This window comes from Phalacrocorax carbo, chromosome 2 (genome assembly GCF_963921805.1).
Source record: "Phalacrocorax carbo chromosome 2, bPhaCar2.1, whole genome shotgun sequence".
NCBI classification, from domain to species: Eukaryota; Metazoa; Chordata; class Aves; order Suliformes; family Phalacrocoracidae; genus Phalacrocorax; species Phalacrocorax carbo.
In genome coordinates this window covers 27,859,295-27,881,257 of record NC_087514.1, presented here as the reverse complement: position 1 = coordinate 27,881,257, position 21,963 = coordinate 27,859,295, and the positions used below count along the sequence as shown (strand labels likewise).

The 21,963-nt window shown below is 39.7% G+C and overlaps 1 long non-coding RNA gene across 2 annotated transcripts; it reads left to right on the top strand.

Moving 5' to 3' along the window:
* Positions 1–223: 223 nt before the first annotated feature.
* LOC135311877 (uncharacterized) lies at positions 224–20,627 on the top strand. Of its 2 annotated transcripts, none has more exons than XR_010371415.1 (5): positions 224–333; positions 13,427–13,551; positions 14,185–14,244; positions 18,001–18,109; positions 19,088–20,627. It is a non-coding gene; the product is annotated as an uncharacterized LOC135311877 (long non-coding RNA). The 2 variants fall into 2 exon arrangements; XR_010371414.1 differs by having other exon boundaries at positions 231–333; positions 13,375–13,551.
* The last annotated feature ends 1,336 nt before the right edge of the window (positions 20,628–21,963 follow it).

Below are 21,963 nucleotides of genomic sequence, written 5' to 3'. Positions count from 1 at the left end.
CTGAATTTTGATGATCATCTGTTGAAAAATCACATGGGCTCTCCTGTGTCAAGACCATCATTGCTGTCTCCTCCTTTTAGTCAGCAATTCGTCTTCAAGCTTGCTACTTAGGTTACGTCTTTTTCTTTTTCTTCCCTAAACCCTTGTTTCAGCTTAAATATTTGCAATACCACACATTCACATCTCCCTCATTCCTCTTGTAGGCAGGAACAAACACACAGTGTCAACACTGTGCAGATATGCTTTAACCCAGCAGATTACTTCTGTGAGTTTGATGGTGAGTTATGAGATCTTTGTGGTAAGCCCACAACACAAGAGGATTCTTTGATAAACGTAAGTAACTGGAATTTACCAGGCAGGTATCTTCATCAGGGACCCATTTTTCTTTCTGTTTCCTAGAACATTGCTTGCTCTGGTTCAGAGATCCAAAAAGTTAACGGTTTCAGGCAATAGACTGTAGTGTCAATGATTTGAAATTCTGTTTTAACTAATATTTTATAAGGTTTGTTTAAAATCTACTGTGTCTGCAAACAACCCCTCTTGTTAAATTATTTACCATTGAATATTTGCTGAAAGCAAACGCAAAAAGCATTATCACGTTCTAAGTTAATTTGTTTAACAATTTAAACAAATAGCAGTGAAAAATGTTTTGAAATCTTTGTTTAGCTGTAGTCTGTTTCTGTTGACATAGACCTACAAAAATCCCCTGGCTGGGAGCTCTGATCTGATATTTCCATCTGAATTCTCCAAATCAAGATTTCTCCCCATTTTTGACAGGCAAAATTGTGCTCAGACGCTTACGTGATGGCATCATAATGCACAAATGAATGAATAAATAAAAATGTAAAAATTTCCCCTCAGGCAGCAAATTTGCTGATTTTAATGTTGGAAGTGAAGGTTAAGTGTTATGTGACAGGAACGGTACTAGCTGTTGCAAAAGGAGCTGCTTATTTTGATCAACAGCAAAACATTTGCCCTCAAATCTTGAGACTCCAGTCCCAGTTGGAGCAGCAACCTTTCCCCTATAATTAATTTTTGTGTGCTGTAGTCCATTAGAGAAGAGAGCGACAGCCTCTGGACACAGATTACTGTCTTATGTATAGCCCGAAGGAACATTATGGTCTTAATTAAAGGTGGCTCAGTGTGTCAGCCATTGCAATAGTTTGAGCATTTTTAATACTGTGCCAGTATCTAACCACCTTAAAAGAATTCTGGTAGCAAGCAAACTAAGTAATTTAAAGGCAGCTCATGTTCTCTGTAAGTTTTGCAGGACTGCTATTGGGAATACTTGATAATTTATGAAGGCTTACACCACCAAATTAATTACATTTTCCTGATGCCACATGTCTTTTTCATACAAGCTAGCTCTGAATTATAAGTAACAATATTGTCCTTGTTCATTCCTTCAGTACAGGAGACAGCTTACTAATAACACCGGTAGAATTCAGTTACTGTATTTTAGAAGTGTCATTTATTAAAGCATCACTACAATTAAGGTGCTGTGTGCTCCTCTGATGTTAACCCTGATTTCTGCTGTAGGTATTACTGAACCTCGGTTGTGAGCCTTTGGCATTGATTTGATTTGGGAGCATTTTTTATATGGTTTGGAAAAAACAGGTTTGCAGGAAGTGGCCAATGCAGACTTGCTGCGATATGTAGGAGGTACAAAGCCACATAGTCTACTGTTTTCTGTGGGAAAGAGGTTATAGTACAAGCCTCTGTTCTGACAGACAAAAACTCCTAGGGGCCCTTACCACAGAAAACTCATTGTCTTCTGTTGTCAGTGGGCTTCCTCTGAGGCCCGGCAATCTTGAATTGTGTTTGGGTTTTGCATAGCAGATACTTCTTGGAAGTTCTGACAAACTCTTTTAATGAGGTTGGCTCAGAAAGAATGAACATTTTTCCTTTTTTTTTTTTTTAATTAAAATAAAATTAATTTGAGTAGATGGTATATAAATACAGCTACCTCCTCAACTTTCAGTTAGTAAAGAGAGAAATAAATGGAATATATATTTTCTTGAATAACATTTTAGAATATTGAAACTTTCTTTTGTGCCCCTTCCACTTTTTTTTTCTGATTTGTATGAAGACGATAGAAGACAGTCTAGGACTGCTTTTGGAATCCTTTTCAAGAGAGTGATTTGTATTATGAAGCATACTTGCATGATACACTATTACTTAAAAGGACAATTGGATTTGAAACAAAATTCCAGGAGGAGAATTTTTCACAGGAATTCTCACTTTTCCGTAGTTCCTTTGAATTCTGAAGTTTGGTCCATAAAAGAAACTTTGCTGTTGTGAAGTTTCTGTGGACTCAGGGGATTTCAGCGGGCTGGTACCATTTAAGCTCAGTCTTGAAAGATAAAGAAAAAACTGCTTCCATCCAGCAGAGAGCAGAAACAAGAAAAGAAGAAAATTGTTCTGTTTGTCCTCATCCCTTTAAACAAATAATGGATTTCAAAGCTAATTGAATTGTGTAAATGACATCATTCTAAGGTAATTTATTTTATTCTCCAAACAAATGTGCTACAGCCCCAGTCAGAACAGAAAAAGAAATAAGGAAAATTAAATGCAAATAAACCCTCTTAATGTAGCATTAAGGGCTAGGTCTTGGCAAACCATTGGCATTCAGGATTTGATGTTAGGCCTTTTCAGAGTGGGCCCCAAAGCAGCAGATCCCAAAGGTATTTACAGTCTGGTTATTTTCTATTTTCAGTTGTCAGTGTTGGGTGGCCCCACTGCTGCAAAAAGTTGTAAAAACCATGATGTTTAAGAATTTGCATTAAATTCCATAACATTAGTAGTAGGTTTAAAGTAGATCACATGAGTAAGTGTTTTCAGGATCTGGACGTGATCACTACTAATCATTTGATCTATTATAGTTATTGATTCTTCATTTTTTTCATTTAAACAGCTTTATGTCAGTGCATAATGAAGTCAACTTTGAAAGGTAAGGCAGGGCGTAGGACAGCCATGACCTCTTTTGTCTTTTTCTCTTGGAGGAAGTTGGCAGGTTCCTATAGGGACAGGGAGAAGTAAGACTCAGAAGAATGAATGGTTTGAGGAATGAATAGGGAATGCTGAAGATTTTTCTGGGATGGGAGGCCTGGAATTTAGTTACCTTGGAGGTGGAGCATGGTTTAGGTGGAAAGATAAGCCAAAGAGAGGATAAATTAGCACTGGAAAAAGTCAGTGGGATCACAAGAGTTCTGCCAGAAATGTTTTGTCAAAATCACACAAGACTGGAGGAACCAAATATGGGGATAAATTAAGCCCGACATTAGCAGTGCTGACCACTAGTGGAAAAAGGGATAAATGAAGGAGAGCAAAAAAAGGAGAAAACCAAACCCATATAATGGAAGGAAAAGCAGGGCACAGAGAGGATGAGTTCAGCTTACTGATGCTGACAAACCAACATTCATCCAAAGGCCAAGTTATAGGATTTTGATGGTTGACAATGAAAAAGACCAGAACATGGTTGAATACATGATTGAATATGGAGTAAAGACAAATAGTGGAGAGAGGGATATGGAAGGGTTAGCTGACTAGTCAGTGGCAGCAATACCCAGGAGAAGTCAAATACTGCATGATTCTGGAGGTGAGGGAAGAAAAGGAAATATACAGGATGGCTGAGTGAAAGACAGTCTTGTACCATGGCCATGGCTGGAACCAGTTGCTGTGTGGACAGGGAACAAGACTGCACTCACTATCAGTGAGTGCAAACCTGAAGTGTTTGACCCACAACAGGAGTTGTTATGACACTGTCTCACATCCTTTTGATCTCCTGCCAGATTCTTGCTTAATCCACAGGGTGACAGATGTAAAAGAGGGATCTTAGTAATGGAAACACTGAAAAGATAGGTTCAGGCAAAGACATCAAGACCTCTGTGGGAGCCAGTAACTTGGGGGAATGAAGTTGGGAGAGAGAAGGAAGTCAGAGAAGAGGTTAGGTTAGGAATGAGGGTGTGAAAATTAGGGAAGAAAAGGTGGAAAGGATAAATATGTTAGGATCAAGTCTAGGAGGTGAAGAGGAGCAGATGTTGCACTGAATTCTGTGTTTGCTTTGATGTGAAGGGCAGTAGTGCTGGGAGAGAGGGGGGAGGAAAAGTTCTCTGGTGTTAACAGTAACATGACAAAGGTGTGATGAAAGACAGAATGGAGCTGTAGTGTGCAGAGGACAAAAATGAGCAGGACAAAATTCTGCAAAATAAGAATGGGGTGATGAAAAGACAATTATTGGGAGGTACAACAGAGAAGACCCAAAAGGTACTGTTGAAAGCAATAGATGTACCCTGCTTGGAACATGCTGAAGAGTCTTGCATCGTCTTCCTAGAGGGGCATGAAAATGTTATTGGACAATGACACTACAGGATCAGTGTAGGAGAAATAATCTTGGAGCTAGCAGCTCCCCAGCACTTAGACTTAACACTTCTCCTGTTGAGGTCTTCTGCTCCAGTATTTTCCTTTCTGCTGCATTATGGAGCCATGCTCCACTTTTCAGCTATATCAGTGATGTGTATTAACGATCAGGCTCCAAATATTAGTGATTCTCCAGAGAAGACCATGCTGAACTAATGATGAATTATATTAGCTGCTGCATTTAGTCTTCAGCTCTGAATAACTTTTGGTCATCTTCACATTATGTTAAGTACAATGAATGCTGAAGGCCTTCCAGGTAGCGACATCTGGTTGTGCTACTTTACAGAACAAAAAATGCCTCAAGGAACTAAGCCTCAAGTAGTTCAGCATCTGTTTCAGGTTGTTTCAAGAGATGGTATACTCCTTGTAAGCTTGCCCATGAAGAATTCTTACATGAGCTTTGACAGCACTAACATTTTTCTGCTTTTTATGCAGCATGCAGTTGGAAGTTCATTTTTTTTTAAGGTTTTGTTTGTGCCCTGAAATGTAAATCTATCTGAAAGTGACTGGTAAAAACTGTGTTAACTGAACATCAGTAATACTGTAAATTCTTGCAAGAGCAAAAGTATATTCAACAACCCTTCACACAACAGAGACTGTTTAGCTAGAATGGTACTGAATGAGATTTGTCTCTATCTCTGCTTAAAACTAAAGGAAATCCAGGTCTTTGTCAGTTCATTCAGGAATTTGCCATCCATTCTCACCATCTGCCCTCAGATAGCAACAATCTCCTTTAATTTCTCTTTGTCACTAATAGCAAAATTCTCTGTAACAGTTGCATGGCAGGCAATAACTAGAATCAAAATCCTTCTTAGAATACAAAGAACATTTCGTTTCTGACCAAAAATTAGGTTCTCCATCTTTTGTTCTGTCTTGAGTCAGTGACTCCTGAGTTTATCCAGCCTTAACTCATGTTGTTTTATTTTGAACTAAACCTGAAATCTAACAAATTGGAAAGGACACCAGTTAAACAGTATTGAAACTTTTTAGTGATATAAATATAAATTGACAACAAATGGCTGCCCTAGGCCAGGGCATATTATCTGGGGACCCCAAGATGGTGCTGCTATAATTGGCCTGGTTTTAGTCTAGTTTGGCTCAATAAACAAGAAAATACTTTGCCTTCTTTCCTAAAGAGGCAACAAAAAATGATTCAACATGAATCAGTTACTGTGTTTTTCCGCAACACATTTACAGCAATGTGGAACTTGTTTTCAAAGTGTCAGGATGACAAACAGAGCTACATCCTCTCCTTCAGCACCTCTGACGATTGAGCAGCTCTACCTTGTGGGAGTTTCTTTATAAAATATGCTTATGGTGCAAACAATTGTCCACCATAGAATGTGCTAAGGAAGAAATAACGTGAGATCCGTAGTGATGGTATAACCGGACACAACACTGCAGACAGATCTGTGCATATCCCAAGAGATGTTGTCTTAACTTAATAGGTGAAACATCCTCCACTTGTAATTGTTTGATTTAAAATGTCCCAGAAATTTCCCCACGGGTTTTTTGTCCAAGTCTGTGCATTGTGCCACCCTCATTAGTTTCCCTGTATTGCTTGTCCTGGTCCACGTGAAACCACTGAATGAAAGGGACATCTTTTGTGGTAATAACATTAATTACTGCTGGGTTGTTACTTCATTTATGTATCTGCTAGCAAAAAATGACAGCAAAAAGGTATATACAGCAGCACCTTGAATAGATCCATAACAAGAATGTTGTGGCTGTTTAAGTGAACACAATAAGTAGCCTGTTGGCTGCAGTGAAAGAGGAGGTTAGAATAAACAGTACTGAGAAATAGCATGGCTATGTCCATATCAATCATGAAGGAATCAGAAGCAACAAATAAGGAGAGTCAGCTCTTATCCTGGAACTAAAATGTAGTTGTTTTGAGCACACAAACACACATGCACAATAGTAGTGCAAGCTTTATTTATTTATTGTATTTTCACCAAGGAGTACTGCTAAAATGTTATGAGAGACTTCTTGAAATATTATATTATCTATCTGGGAGCAGAATAAACTTGATGTGTTGTTATATAGTCTGGGTTTGTGTGAATATGTTCCTGTTTTAGCGCACTGAACACTGATGTTCAGTTGATACATACACACACTGGCTTCTTCACAGCTGTTTAAACTGTGCCCTCTTGGTTTGCTCTGCAGACTTTCATGAATATTCAGATTTATGTTGCCTCCCTCATCAGGCCAGTACTGTTGGTTGGGCTTGTGATGCTGAAGGAAGTGGTTTGATTTTGCTGGGTCTGCATAAATAATGTTTTAGGAGAACTCCTTTAAGTGTGAACAACCTCCTTTTAAAGTCTCATGTATGATCTGAGCCTTAGAGAGCTGCTGGAATGGACATGGAGATATTAAGCAATTCAGTAATGCCTTTGTGATAAAACAGAAGGAAGCTTTTTAGTCTCCTGGATTCTGGGGTTGCTTTTAAAGTTAAATCAGCATGGCATAGGTTACTGCTGGATACGCCGCTTGCAACGTACTACTCCCATGGATTACACACAGTGATTTTAAGAAGGAAAAGCAAGGATTTCCTCAAGCCTCTGTTCTGTGGTTGACCATGATGAGTAGCTGATTATTTCTAAGCTTTTTACAACTCCTTGATAAAGGAGAAAACTACTACTCAACTAAGAGTTTTTTAAATTGTTGTAATACTTTAATTAATAAATAATATTCCTTATTGCTCTTTCCTCTCTTTCCTGCAACATTTTTCCCCCAAAATTTATAATCAGTTTATCTAGAAGGCCACTGGTAACCTGCAGCACAAATAACTCAAGTCCATATGGAGTTCTACCATGTCTGTCATCAGTGGTAAAGAAGTGTTTGCAAAAAAAAGGTAAATGCCAGTACCAGTGTTTTTGTCTTGTAAATGTCCAACATGAGAAGGTCAGAGCACAACAGCTTTGCTGAGAACTCCCTGACAGGCTTTCTGAAGATTTGTCCTGTATTATTATTTGTGGTCTCTGGTCTGAAGATGCCCCTTGGCTTCAGGATGAGCAATTGGGTTTGCCTCCTTGAACAGAAGGGTGAAAAGGGAAGAAAGCAAGATCTGGACCTACAGGTTAGTCTGTGGGGCAGTTCCAGTGGCAAGAGCATGAAGTTGGCGTAGTCTCACAGCATTGCTCTTGGAGCCATAGGAGCCCAGTCTCTGCTGGGTGCAGAGCCTTACTGACATGCCTCAGTATTCTCTTCACTGTGGCACCATCACTCAGGAGATCCTAATTTCTATTTCTTTACTGTGTTCCCTTCATAATATGTGCCTTCAAATGTGCAGGCATAATCAGCTGTACACTCTGACAGTGCCAGTGTCCTTTGGATGGAGGTTAAGAACATGGCTCATGGCATTTGGGCAGTTTTGGGGGCTGGTGAGCAGGTAGGCCTGTGCCTGGCAGCACAGTACAACATAGCCTGTGCCTGGTGACCTCCCCAGCCTTCTGCATCCTTCCCTGCCATATTGTTTCTGCCCTTCAGCCAGGCATCACAGACGTGCTGGAATCAGCATGTGAAAAGAGGAAGGCCCCTGCCAGCAAGGTGCTCTTCATGTGTTGGGGAAAGCTCACGGCCAGCCTTAAGCATTGATCTAGAGCACTGTCATTTCAGAATTACAGTGATCTCTGGTGAGCTCAGCGCCATACAAACCCTCCTTTCGGAGTGGCTCTCACCTTTGCTTCTCCTCTGCATTTGGGCAGAGAAGGTTTTCTTCTTGCTGGCTAGAGGAGGTGAGGTCAGGCAAAAGAGCTTGGGTGGCCGAGTCGCAGGTGGCGAAAGAGCTGGGAAGTGTCTCCAGATGGCTGACGTAAGGGTTCATAAAACGATGAGGGCCCAACCCTCATCATTCCTTTAAACCTAAATGTTTGTATGTGTTACCAAACCATCATGTAAAACTATATAAACGTTTTCACATGTTGAACTACAGATTAACTGTGGTGCTTATGATGATAATTAAAACCACAAACACAACATATTGTGAAAAATACCACATGCACATTTAATTATGATTCAAATTTCCAGGCTTAGAGTCAGGGAAAGGAATTACTGGGTGCCTCTTGAAAATTGTTCTTTGTATTCAGCAAATCTTAGGCAATGCTGAGTATCTGGCAGGATTGGACCACTTTATTTGTAGAATTTGGAGAAGGCCTTTGATTATTTCTGGAGTTATTGTTTAGGTGTAGAATATTTTGAAGTACTCTTTAAAGTGAAACGTACTGACATATAGGGGATTGATGCGATCAGTATATAATATTTCAGATCAAATACCTAGGAAAAAATCTTTAATTTTTAAATATTTCAGACCCTTAAAAAGAGTGTAAATCTGCAAGGGTCAGAGGAAAAAAAGAGTTTTATAAAAGTATGTTTTCTTTTGTGCTTGTAATTCTTTTTACGTAATGCTTGCAACATCACGACAATCATTTCTGAATATTGCTTTAAGTATCTGCCTTTGGGGATTTTTTTCCATGTTCATGTCCTGTCCCACAAACTTTGCCATGCAGCACTGAGTCTGCAGCTTGGTCTCACGGCCGAGCGAGCCAGGATGTTCACTTGGGGTAGTGCCGTTCCATGAAGAAACACTAATTAGGCTGAAATGTAATAGCCACATCAGCAGCTGAAGAAAATAAAAATGGACCCTGAATAATAATAATTATTATATGTATATTTTTGAATTTTTTAACCAGTCTTATAAATTTTTTAAAGTCTGAGACGTGTTTTTGAATGTTGGTGGTAAGTGAGACTAGAAATGAGGCAAGCAGCAGTATCCTTTCCAAAGCAATATAGAGGCCAAGACATGGATGTCATGACTCTTGCCGGCAGAAAGGAGATGGGAGAGAACCTGCCTGATGTAGGTAAAAATATAATCTGCTTTGCACAAGTTGCAACTCAAAATGGCAGAGTTTGGTCTTTTGACTTCAGCCTCACTGAAGTGCCTACTTTCTAATGTGATCCTGCACTGAACTTTCAACATCTACAATTTTGGGCCTAATTCTCCACCACAGATAAGTCTGCACAGTGCAAAGCAGCACTGCAGGAGAGAGACAGCAACGTGCCCCGAGCAGGCAGGAGTATCTCCATGGCACACCGCAGCGACATGCACAGAAATTGTTCTGAGAGTTGGGACTGCCGTAATGTTAGCATGCTGCAGATGGGGCTGTTTGGGGGATCTTTACACCGTCCTATACTCAGCAGTAGAGATGTGCCCAAGCTACATGTGTGAAACAAGTAGTAGTAAAAGTTTAACGATCCAGGGAAACCATTAAAAATACCCGAGGTATCTTTTTTTTTAACAATCAGAAGCATTCAAAATTAGCAATGATGAATAAATTAAAAAAAATTTTAACAAAGAAATAATGTTATAGGTCATGTTTAAGATTCAAAGAGATAGAGATCCTAGAGTATCTCAAGAAGCAACCTCTTAAATATATATATTTTTTTAAGAAAGAAGATAATTTTCTGCTATAAAATGTTTTGTCAAAATTGCTGAGCTTATCTTTTTATTTTGTTTTATGCAGTGTTTTCTTCTTTTGGTTTCTGAAAATTTTCATTACTTTTTTTTCTCAATTTAAGTTCTCTGGAAATAATCATCAAAAATAAGCAAAGCCATATTTCTTTCCATTAAAAGATTTTTTTTTTTCCCCACAAAAGGTAATATTTTAGGAAATCAACAACAGTTTTCATGAAATATTACACTTCAGAAAAAAAAAAAGAAGCCACACAAAAATGAAGCGGTACTTCTGGAAAAAAAAGATGTGATGTTAAATTCTGAGCAGCTGCAATCCAAAACAACACCTTGCAGAGTGTCAAGAAATTATAGCTACAGAGTCAGCAAAACACAGGTGTAAAGGGCTCCCTCTGTGCAGCACAACTAGCTGCAATGTTTGCTGCGTATTTGAGTTTATTGGGATGTTGCCTTGGGAAGTCTTGCTGGCACTCTTCTCTGGGAATCTGAATGCAGTGTGAGAGAAACATCACACTGAGCTGTTCAGCTTGAACCTTGCACTATGCCTGCTGTGACGCATACCATTATTATTACTATTGTTTTTAGGGTTGGTTGGGTTGTTTTTTCTTTTGCTCCGCATTAATGTAACCAAGATCATAACAGCAGCATATGCACAACAAAGCTGCTAACTGAGGAAATATCAGGCTTACGGCATTTCTTTGCACCACAGTTGCTTATCAATGAAGTGTATATATAGCCTAATTAACATAACTGGAACGTCTATAATTATGCTATCATTTTGTTTACTTTAGCACATTCTGTTGAGGTATATGGGTAGCAATATTTGTTATTGAAATATTCCCCCTTGCTACATTCAGGCTGTTTAATTATCCTGTTAGTCTATTTTATTTATGGTGTGATTTAGTTGCTTAAAAGTGAGGAAAGTGTTAAAGTCCACAAACTCTTGGCGCGCATATTCTTCTCTATTTTGGATCTTGGACGCAGTCTGATAAAGCTTTGAGTAGTTCTTACTTATGCAAGTAAGGTGGTCCTGTTACAATTAATGTCACTATTGGCTTAAATAAGACTTTGGAGGATAGAAGACTAAAAATAAAAATAATCAAGAACACACACAGCAAAAAGCCTTTCAGGCTTCCTATCTGAGAAAGTGGAATGCAGAAGTGAAGCTGTTAGTTTGGGATAGCAACGCTAGACAAAGACAATGAAGGAAAATTATATCAAACATTTCTTTTTCCCTGGCTTAGACTGCCTGACTGAAATGAAATTGCATCCATTTTTGGTAAAAGCAAGATATCTCTTCTGCAAGTGTTTCCAAAGAAGGTCCCTTGCGCAGGCAGGATGATGCTGAGCTCAGCTTTTGTGTAGTCCACATGGACACCTACATCTTCACGGCTTTAGCAGTGGTGTCACCAGTGCTCTCTAGGTCCACGAAAGCCTGAGCTTTCTTGGCATGTTGTATTATGAGCATAGCTCAGGAGAGGCAACCACAGCACAGTCTTATCCCTCACGTCCTTAAGGCGGGAAGGGAAGGGCACATGGGGCACCAGTCCTTGCTGGCAGACATTTCTGGACATTTGAAGTGGCAGAAATCCTTGTGATGCTGTTGCCTTGAACTTCCCTCACCCTCATGCACCCACAGTGCAGACACACAATGCCCTTCACTGGCTTTCACCAGCAGGAGTGGTGCACAACCAGCTCACCCAGCAGAGACCTGGATCCTCTGCTCCCTTGCATTCACCAGGGTTAATGCTTCTCGCTTTATGATGGCGTGCAGAACATTAATAAAGCAAGTCATGTTTGTACAGCTATATGATTTCCATAATTAGGAATGTCAAGAGTATATTTTAAGGTAAGGATGTATAAATTAACATAGACATACTGAGAGCGTTGGCAGTTTACCACACCTTTGGGTGTAGTCTGGGGCCTTTCTTCACATTAAAGGAATAACAAAGGTTCTCTCAGGTCTCTTGCTGAGTTTGCTGGTTGGGTGGAAATGTCTTTATTCTTTTTCTTTGTTTTTGATGGAGCAAAACTGTTCATGGTAGTGATTTCATTGGGAGAGTACCTCTTATGTGCAAGCTGTCATATTTACAGTCGCTTCTAACTGGGAATAAGTTTACTTCTCAAGCTGACACATACCGCAGATGAAGTGCCTTCAGCATGTTTAAGGTCAGAGGTGTCCAAATCTTCCCAGGGATCTTCTGATGAAAACCGGATGGCCTGAAATCTTCTCTCTCCTTTCCCTACCAGCCCATTTACACAAAGACAATCTAGATATCTAATTTAAAGACACCAAGTATAAAAGGGTGGTGGGGAGAGGAATTTAGTGGTTTGTTTTATTTTCCTGAAAATTGCAGTCACACCACAGTCAAAAGAAGAGGAATAAATAAAGAAGCAGCACATTTCAAGCCTACTGTTAAGGAAGTCTCACAGTGGCTTTGCTGCCTGCCTGCGTTTCTTTACCACTCTTGGTCAGGCACCATATGTAAATGAACACTGCTTACATGCAAGCTCTCCCTTAGAGTTACATCAGCTACTCCTAATAAAAGCTCAATATGTGAAACTTAATCATCTACCAGATGTTTTTATTTACCAGTTCTTATTTTTTATTTAAAATTGCTCATGGGGTTTTCTAGTCACTTGGATCTAATTTAAATGAGTAGACCCAAATTCATCTCTGACAATACATCATTAAAGTGACGCAGTTTTACATAAGAGATGAATTTTATCCACAGATCATATTTTTTTAAGAATAAAATAATCCATTACTAGAACACAACTACATATACACTCCTTCTAACCCCTGGCCATCCCCATGAACATGAAGAATTGAGGACATAACCTGTGGAGACAGATACACACATGTGCATCTCCATCCCTCTCACTGCCAACCCAAGGTCTTTAGCGTTGAAATGGCGGCTGATTCTCTCTCCTTGTGTTACACAAGCACAAAGAAAGAGAGGACTGAGGCTCAGAGGCAAGGATCTCAATGTCCAGTTAAAGGAGTGAAAATTGTGCCTTAAGAAGAACTGCAGGACTGAACTGCTGTTGAAGGGCATGAGAACAATAATAATTTTTATCCATCGCCTGCTCTCTTCCTCTGACATACTTGTGGCATTTGCTGTCTCATTGTAGCCCATTAGTTGATAACAGGGAGCACAGAAGTGTTTTGTAGGCTGTAAAGAGCAGAGACGAAATGTTGTGACATGCCTTCCAACGACCACGGCTGGACTTGCTGATCCTTGTCTTTCACTTTTTCACTCCTGTTTCAGACAATGCATATGCAAATGTCTTTCTGCTGCTTGCTGAATTGTCCTTGAAGTCTAACCCTTTCTATACCCAACTTGGCTTCTCTTAAGTACACTGTCAATCATGTTAGGGTTTTCTAGATATGTGATGGTTTAGTGGGTTTTATACAAATAGACACTGGTTTCACTTGCTAAAAATATGTGCTTTTGTTTTCCACTGTGTTTTCTTAAATTCAGAATGAGGAAGAGAAATCCCTTCTGCTTTAAACAGCTTTCTAGTATTCTGCAGTTGTGTTTAGGAACCACAACCTCATTCTGAAGTATGGATGGACAGCATGGTCTCTTCATTGAGGTGACGCAGCATGACAACGTCTTCCTGCTCTGAAACCTTTGGCAGTGACTGCAGCCACAAATGTAAGCAAAACCAGATTGTAAATACAGGTTGTTGAAGAGCGGTTGTTGAAGACAGCTGTTGAAGACCAGGAACTCCTAAGGCCCCTTTCCATTCCTTGCTGAACTTTAACCATGAGCACCCTTCCACAGCTGGTTGCAGACAGTTACGTGCGCTCTTTTCCTATGCTCACAGCTTGATACAGCCTTACTGAACTTACTGCTGTGAATATGTGTATGCACTAACTACACAGCATCCAGATGCCCTGCCGCCTTGGAGAGGTGACCAGTGACCCTCTCCCCTTGCACAAAGAGAGTCTTGCTCTATCTGCTGAGGCTGTCAGCAATACCATGCTGTGAATCATTTTATCATCTTCTGGGAAAGCAACAGGATTTTGCCCTTTATTTTGGTGTTGCTCATGCTTGCTGCTCAAACTCTTGCTCTCCCCATCCCTTTTCCTACCATAAACACTGCCTCTGCTCCCCTCCCATGCAGTCCCTTTGCCTTTGCCCTTTCTTCTCCTCTTGTACAGCTCATGTTTCCCTTGTACCGGGTTATCTCAACTGTTTATACTAAACTTCTCTGCTAACCACATGGCATCTGTGCAGCTGCACATCCCACTCAGGCTTACTCCATGCCTTCTTTGTTTACTCTAGGTGCAGGTGACAGCAGCATGGGCCGGAGCGACCAGCTGGCACTGTCAAGAAGAGCAATAGGTAATGCTTTGCTTGAACAAACCTAAACTCCTGGGGTCACTAGTGCTTTGTCTGCATCCCCAGCCTTAGCTTGGTGAGACCTACTGGTTTATGCAACTGGGAAACAAGTAGCATCTTCCTTCGAAGAAGGGCATTTTTGAAAAGTACCAGAATGAGCAAGGAATTAAAACCTTGTTAAAGGGAGACTGGCACACTCCATGCGCAGCTGACAGCGCATGAGGATTTGTGAGGATCCTGGAGTCCTGTCCACTGCTGTTGTCCACAAGGAAGTGTCTGCAATGGGCAAGGCAAGAGCAGCAAGCAAGGAAAAGAACTGTAGACAACTAAAATTGCTGTGAGGACATCCACTGCCCGACAATTTTCCTAAACGGGGATTACAGCAGGGTCTCAGAATAAAGGGTATCTAATGACCACAAGCTGCAGAGGTTTATGGTGTGTACTTACACCTACACCCTCCGAGCACTGCTTTTCCTGTAAGACCATGTTGACCACTGCAGTGGTGGAAGTATTAGTTTGTGTTCACCGGCTACCTCAAACCACTGCCTTTGCAGAGGACAGCTGCTACATAGAGAGGTTCTTTACCTACCTTAGTCATTTCCCAGCAGACAAGAAACTAATCCTTTTTTCAGACCAAAGTGTCTCTCACAACCCCAAACTGAGACACATCATGAAAATATTGCATTTTTAATCAAACCAGCCATTGTTTAATTGTCTTGTTTTTATCAGGAAATTGCTTTCTTTTAAAATTTCCCACATGTGACAAGTCAGATCGTAATGCATTACTTCAGGCTGTATCTTTCATGTTGCATTAGAGTGAGACAAGCTTAACACGATTTGATGCTTGCAACCTGCTTCAAACATGGCATGTGAAAGATTTGCAAGAGGTGCATCTTTCAGGGAAAACAGAGACTTTATAGTTCTTTTCCTTTTTATTTACATTTTCCTCCCTTTTTAGTTTCAAATTGAAGTTAACTAGTGGGGCAGTTCGAGAAAGTTAATCAATTCATCTGTTTCTCTTACTTGTAAAAATTCTATCAACTTCCGAAAGTTTACTTGATTTCTGCTTTATATTTTCCCAACTTTCTAATTGAGAGGAAAAGCTACCAGCTGACTATTAGGAAAAATTTTTCTAACAAAACAGCAATTAGATTGGAGAAAGAATAAATACAGGTTCTCTTAATGGGTGCTGATAACAGAATAAACAATTCTCCTTCTGAAAGACGAAGGTTTATATGGCTAAATCCCCATGGTCAGCCTCTTATATTTTAAGATATTTTTAATTCTCTGATTCAAAGATGAACATAGCAACTCTATCATATAAACGAACATACTTACCTCACAATAACAGTATAAAAAACCAAAAGGGAAATAATCTATTAGAGTAGTTTCAAATAATTTAGTTTAACATATTTATTGTAATTGATTTATACCTAAACATAGTAAAAATGCATATTTGTCTTAGGAATATAGCAAAAAGAACATTTAACATTTGAGGTTTTGGGTTTTTGATTCTAGAAAAATCTTTGGTCAAGAATTTTTTTCCTGAAACATTTCTGAGCACAAGCTAGTTTTCCCCATGCCCTTTATACAAGTGACTGTATAAGCATGCTGGTGCTTAGCGTCTGCCTGAAGAGTTTTCTACTTTCCTCACTACCTGTATTTAATTTTCTCTGAGATTATTAATATGTTGTACTTACAGCAAGAGACTATAGTTAAGTACGAATATAAGCAGGATCATGATTCATACTGGGCTAGACACAGATGTTTTTATTCCTTCTGAACCATCCTATTCTGCCCCATGAGATCACATAATTTCAGTGGGATGACTTGGACTATGAACTCACTTCATTATACACGTAGGTAACACATTCTGGTTTTATTTACTTTTCCAGTGTGAGGATCTTTATTTTAACTGCACATTTCATCTGGTATAGATGCTAATATAACTGCAGTAACCTCACTCTCCCTCATTTCATGTCTTAAAATTATGATTTTAAAAAACATGCTCTGGACCAGCCAAAAAGCAGAATCCTAATGCAGGAACTGCAGGTTAACATTATGTAATTGCTGTGTTCAAAATCAGGATATTTGACAAAAATGGTCTTTTCTGGTGTCAAAATCTATTAAACTACAAATTTATCTTTTGTCCCAGCAACACAGATCTGATGAATAATAACCTGTATTTGCTTTAGCCTGCTTGAGACTAAAGAGAGGTTCTAAGAATCTTCACGTCTGTCTTTCGAACATCTCAGTTTAACAGCTTTTCTAATTACTTAATAAATTACAACAATTAGGTTCTGAAGTACCTCTCCAGTACATGAAGCAAAAGGAGAGAAGAAAACCCACCAGCAAGCCCCAAAACCACTACTTAAACATAAGTCTAGCTTTAAAATGCTCCTCCTTCCATTTCTGAAGAGTTTCCTATAACACAGCTGTTGGAAATAACAAGAGACTAACCTCAGTACAAGCACCAGCACCCAGTGTTTCTTTGTAAACCAGAGGGTTTATTTTTGTTCAGACTCCCTGAAGTTGCTCAATGGCATGTCAAACCAAACAGTGATGCTATGAGCAGAGGTTGTGGTCTGTATCTCACTGTTGATTGTAAATGATCGGGGATAAATTAGAAATATTGCCAATAGAAATATTTTTGCTTCCAAAATGGAAATATTTAATACGCTTTTCTGGTTTCACAAAGACCAAGTGCTTGGTGCACTGTTTCACTGGCCTAACAAGTGGTAGGATTGATGGTGTTTTCTCTCTCATCATTATCAATGCACCTGCTTTTACATGGAAAACAAAGGTAAATGCGATAGTCTTTTCCTATGGTTAGCCACTCTTGCTTCTGAGATTTTCACAAGCTGGCAGGATATTGAGTTTCACTGCCGACTATTTGATTTAGTAATATAACTCAACCAGGAATGGTTAGCATAACCCATTGATGTGCAAGAAGACAGTACGTCAGGAACTTACTGCAGTGGATGCCGTGATGCTACCATATGCACTGGGTCAGACTGAAGTGACATCCAAATCCTTGAGAAGTAGTTGAAGTTCTTTGCAGCAAGCCAACATAAATCTAGAAAGTCAGCCAGAATCTTGTACTAAATTTTTCCAGAGCATGTGCCAGAAGGTGTCTGTTGTGATTAGCACCTAACTAGGTACGCTGATTCACAGCGCTGCTAAACGCTTTCGGTGCCAACTTTCTTCATAGAGATAGCTGCATGAGCAGTCGCAGAAATTACTTATTATAGGTAGATTTGCCACAAAGCCCAGAAAGGGTCTCTGGGAGCTTCCCACTTCCTTGCTGCACACTGGTGAGTCCTTCTGGTGGTTGCTGGTCACCAAAAGGTGCTTCCCTTTACAACCCCTAAAATACCAGCCCTTAAACGGTCTGTGCACATCTGCGGAGGCACACAGCTGAACAGCAGTGTGGATACAGCATGCTTCTTATGTTAGTTCCCTATTTTTCTGATTCACCTCCCTTTTAAAGGAAAATGTCTTTATGTAAACTAGCTACCTTCAAATCACCTTTAACACAAGTCAGGTTAAGGTAAAAAGCAGAAAAATGTATTAATTCACAACATCCAAAGCAGACTATGAAAACAAAAGTTTATGTAAGGTATGGGCAGAATGAAGGAAAAAAATTATGTCTACACATGAAGCTGAAATCAAAGTTATTTCTTACTGCAGTCAGCTGAGGCGCTACAGGTGCCTCAGTACAAACCTCATCAGTGATTTTGTCCTCCTTCATGCTCATAGTGTCAGCTTGAGCCCCTTGGAGAGGAGCCATCCTGGACAAAGCCACCAGCTCTAAACCGCCTCTCGGGGGGTCCTCAGGATTGCCACCCATGTCAGCCTTCCCGCGCAGGTAGTGTAGGCTGTTCCTTCGAAATTCAAACTGACTGCTCCCTTCCAGTCCTCTCACAAGAGGCACAACAGAGTTTGGCTTTCAGTGAACCTTAACAAACCATTTGTTATGTATGCAAATTTTCTTTCCAAAAAAACTAATTGGAAGTTCTAATCTTTTAAGAGACAGTCACACAGTGTGCAAAAACCCTTGATAAAAGATCTAAATAAATACATCATGGAAAACAAATAAATCCTGGTGATGATAAAAGGCTAATCCAATAAACTAATCTGATCAAAAGATCAGTCTTGTAAAATCAATTACATTTGTCTTCAAACACAAAGACATAGACAAGGTTCTTAGAAGAAATACGTTCTCTGTAGGAATTAAACCACAAATTGATTTATGAATATACTCCCCTAAGAGAAACCAGAATATAATTCCTAAAGTATCTCTATTGGGAACCAACAGGAATTTTGTCTCTTTTGTACTAGTTTAGCAACTCACTTAAAATATGTAAACAATGTTTGGTATACAGCATGTGATTTATAGCATACACTGTTTTGTCTCAGTGCTTTCAAGGAGAACAACAGCAAGCTGTAAAACCTTCTGCTCCAGATCATTCCTTCAAAATAAATCCAGTTCAGATGCTCTGTGAGGACTGGTATTTCAAAGTGATAACTGACAACTTATAAATCACCCACTTCATTTTGCAATGAGACAGCACATCCGTAATCCATATTTATTTCCCATTAATAACTGTGAGGGTGCTGCTGCATTGATTGCTTTATATCACGTACATTTCACCTTATTAACTAACCTTGAAGGAGAGCAAAGAGGAGCACTTTTCCCCCTTTTTTTGCACATTCAGAGAATATTCTAAGACAAACTGTTTCAAATATATTCAAATAAGATATTGAACAAACAGAAGCTCAACATTTTCATGAGTTTGTTAATGAAATCTGTACTGGCCTCACTTATGTTTCATTCCCTTTTCAGACATCCACATTAAATATGAAAGCCTTGCAACACAGAGGAAATACTTTATTTCATTTCAAAAAACATTCAGAATGTTGAGTCAGTTCAGGGTTGACATTGGTAACTGTGTGACTTTGCATGCCTCCAGGATTTGTAAAATTGCCAAACTAGATTTTGGGAAACCAGTGGGACTACACTACCAGGAGGGAAATTAACAGAGAGAAGACTGATTACCACAGACTCTGCTAAGAGATGGTTGTAACAGGCCAAGGTGCGTTCCCTGCCTGCCCTCAGGCTACGCTGCCTGCTGAAATCTGTGAAAAATTTGTAACCTGGGCTGTTCCTGTGCTAATCTAGCCTCCCTGCCTTGGGAAATAACTACGCAAATCACAACTGGGTTTGTCCCAAAGCCCTACCAGAAGTAAGTCAAAGACAAGGCTCCAATCATGCCACCTACAGAAGTTTCTTCTGCATGTAGCCAGGAGCTCATGGCTAGCTGCAAAGAAGACTCCACAGAAAGAGCATTTCACTGAGCAGAGCACATCTTTCCCACTTTGTCAGTGTTATCTTTTTCTTTTGCCCAGTTCCATGTTTGATACGAAAGTTTCTGTGTTAAAATGCATCCCCGTTTGACATCTTTTAAACTTACCTTAAGGTTTATATGGAACCTTTGACTACTGAAGCATAATAATCTCCATTAATAAACCCTACAGAGGTAAGCTGAAAAATCAACCTCCCAGGCAAAGAGATGTGGAACTGCATAGGAAATGTTGGATGCATACACCACCTACTTTGTAATGCAGCTCCTAATCACTGCTAACGGCTCTTGAGTCTGTCATTTCCTTCCACAGTGTAAAATCAGCACACTTAAAAATACCTTTACAACAGGGTTCTCTCTCTGCTCCTGCTTAATATTGCTCATAAATCAAAAATACTGAAGATGAAATCATTGGCTTCATGTCACACTAAACATTCAAAATCATTATCCCAAAATCCTTTGGGGAAGCAGACAAGATGCTCCCAGTTCAGCTCCCTGTAGATTGTAGGTCAGTAGCACAAAGACATAGCATATAATTGGTCTCAAGTGGTAGCCTGAGCTCGTAAGAGGCCAAGGACAAATTAGTCCGAATCACCTCCTACTTTAAAAAGAGACATTTCAACATGGGCACAGTTCAGATTTGCAGCTGCCTGACCTACGGAAAATATGAGGCTTTAATGCATCCAGAAATTGAACAGTGAACAATTTGGGTGTCTGAATATGACAGGAAACATCAGCCTTTTGATCCAGGGCACTTCTGTGAGCATTTTGGCTTCAGGATGAATTCCGAATTCTTAAGTTTATATTGAAGAGTACAAAACTCAACTTTAAACTCTAGATTATAAAGGGAAATGAAGACCGAAATGAAAGCAGCATGCAAATGCTAACTGTGAAATGTTTCCAGTAAATACCAGATATTGCTTTTTAATGTTATATGACATTTTACAGATGCAGAAAACAATCAGACATCTATTGTCAGCCAATTAGTACATTAAAATAAATGCAAATGCAAAAAATCACTGACCCGATATCAGTTTTTATATCATGTAAAGGGTATGTATTTAATTTATTTTACCAAGGAAGTATTTAAATTACTAAGCACTCATGCTGAATAATGGGAGAATAAATCAGGAAAAGATCGGTCTATATTTGTCCTGTTTCTTATATTCTCCAACTATCCAATAGCAGCTGCAGCATGCAGCAGATTAGGGTTAAGACTCTTTCATCTGACTTGAAGTGGCAAATGTGTTCCTAAAATTCAGGAGGCAAATAAGGTTTCCGGATTGGAACTTAGGTTCCCCTTCACATCTGACTGTCAGTTAATACATGGTAACACTGAGCACATTTCACACTTTGGGTAGAACAAACAAATATTTGCTTCCTGAAAAAATGTTTGCAATGCATCAACAGTAGCACTTATAATACAGTCAAGCTGGAAGAAGGGTGAAGTGGTTAAAGTATGAGCCCAAGACATAAAAGAACCTGCTTTCAAGCTTCACCCCAGGGTTTCTTGATGTTGGACCAGTCATGTGGCCTCCCATGCGCCTCAATTTCCCTTCTGTATTGCAGGGCTAATAGCATCATTCTCCATAAAAAAAGGAGGACAGTCCCTGAGGTTTGTGATTCAGTGTAGCTAGCCTGGCAGGAAGAAACAACACATTGTGCTTCTCACTCTCTGGGGTTATTTTTGGGACCTTTACAAGGAGGTAGAAGAGAGATGAAAGCACCATCTGAATTGTGCTTTCTGCTGCTGGAACAAAAGTAATGGTGTCTATCTGATTTAATCAAGCTGTTTGCCTGCTTTTACTCTCCTGTACTTGAAACACTGCAACACTTTGTTTTCTTTGTAGTGTTTTGACGCAACATTTCTGCATTGGTTTCGTTTGTGCTCAAGGAGATTTAGAATTGGAAATAACTTTTAAGTGGTACTTTTAGTGTTTGTCTCAAGGGCCTGACTCACAGAATCTGTCACATTCCCCCAGCGTGCTAACATTTCAGCTGAAGCATTGCAGTCACCATTGTAAAGCAGTGGCCATATTTTTATATATAATGCTTTATAAACTGTTCCTGTAGAAAAGAAGCTGGTAGAGCATGAGGTGGCGCGTTCCAGTTTTGCCTTCAGATAGACATCGCAGCTGCAGCTGGCTGGGGGTGTGAGACCAGCCAAGGACCCTGAGGGTAGACATCTTTTCCCACAGCCACATGAAGAAGGAGAGGGGACACGTATTTACCAGTCAGCAGATTGCAGTTCTGGTACAGTAAAATCAATGGTGAGCTCTTGTTGACTTCTGCTGCAGGACACTTTCATCCTCAAGAATATAACATTTCCCAGAAGGAGGAAGAGCAGGTCTGGCACATG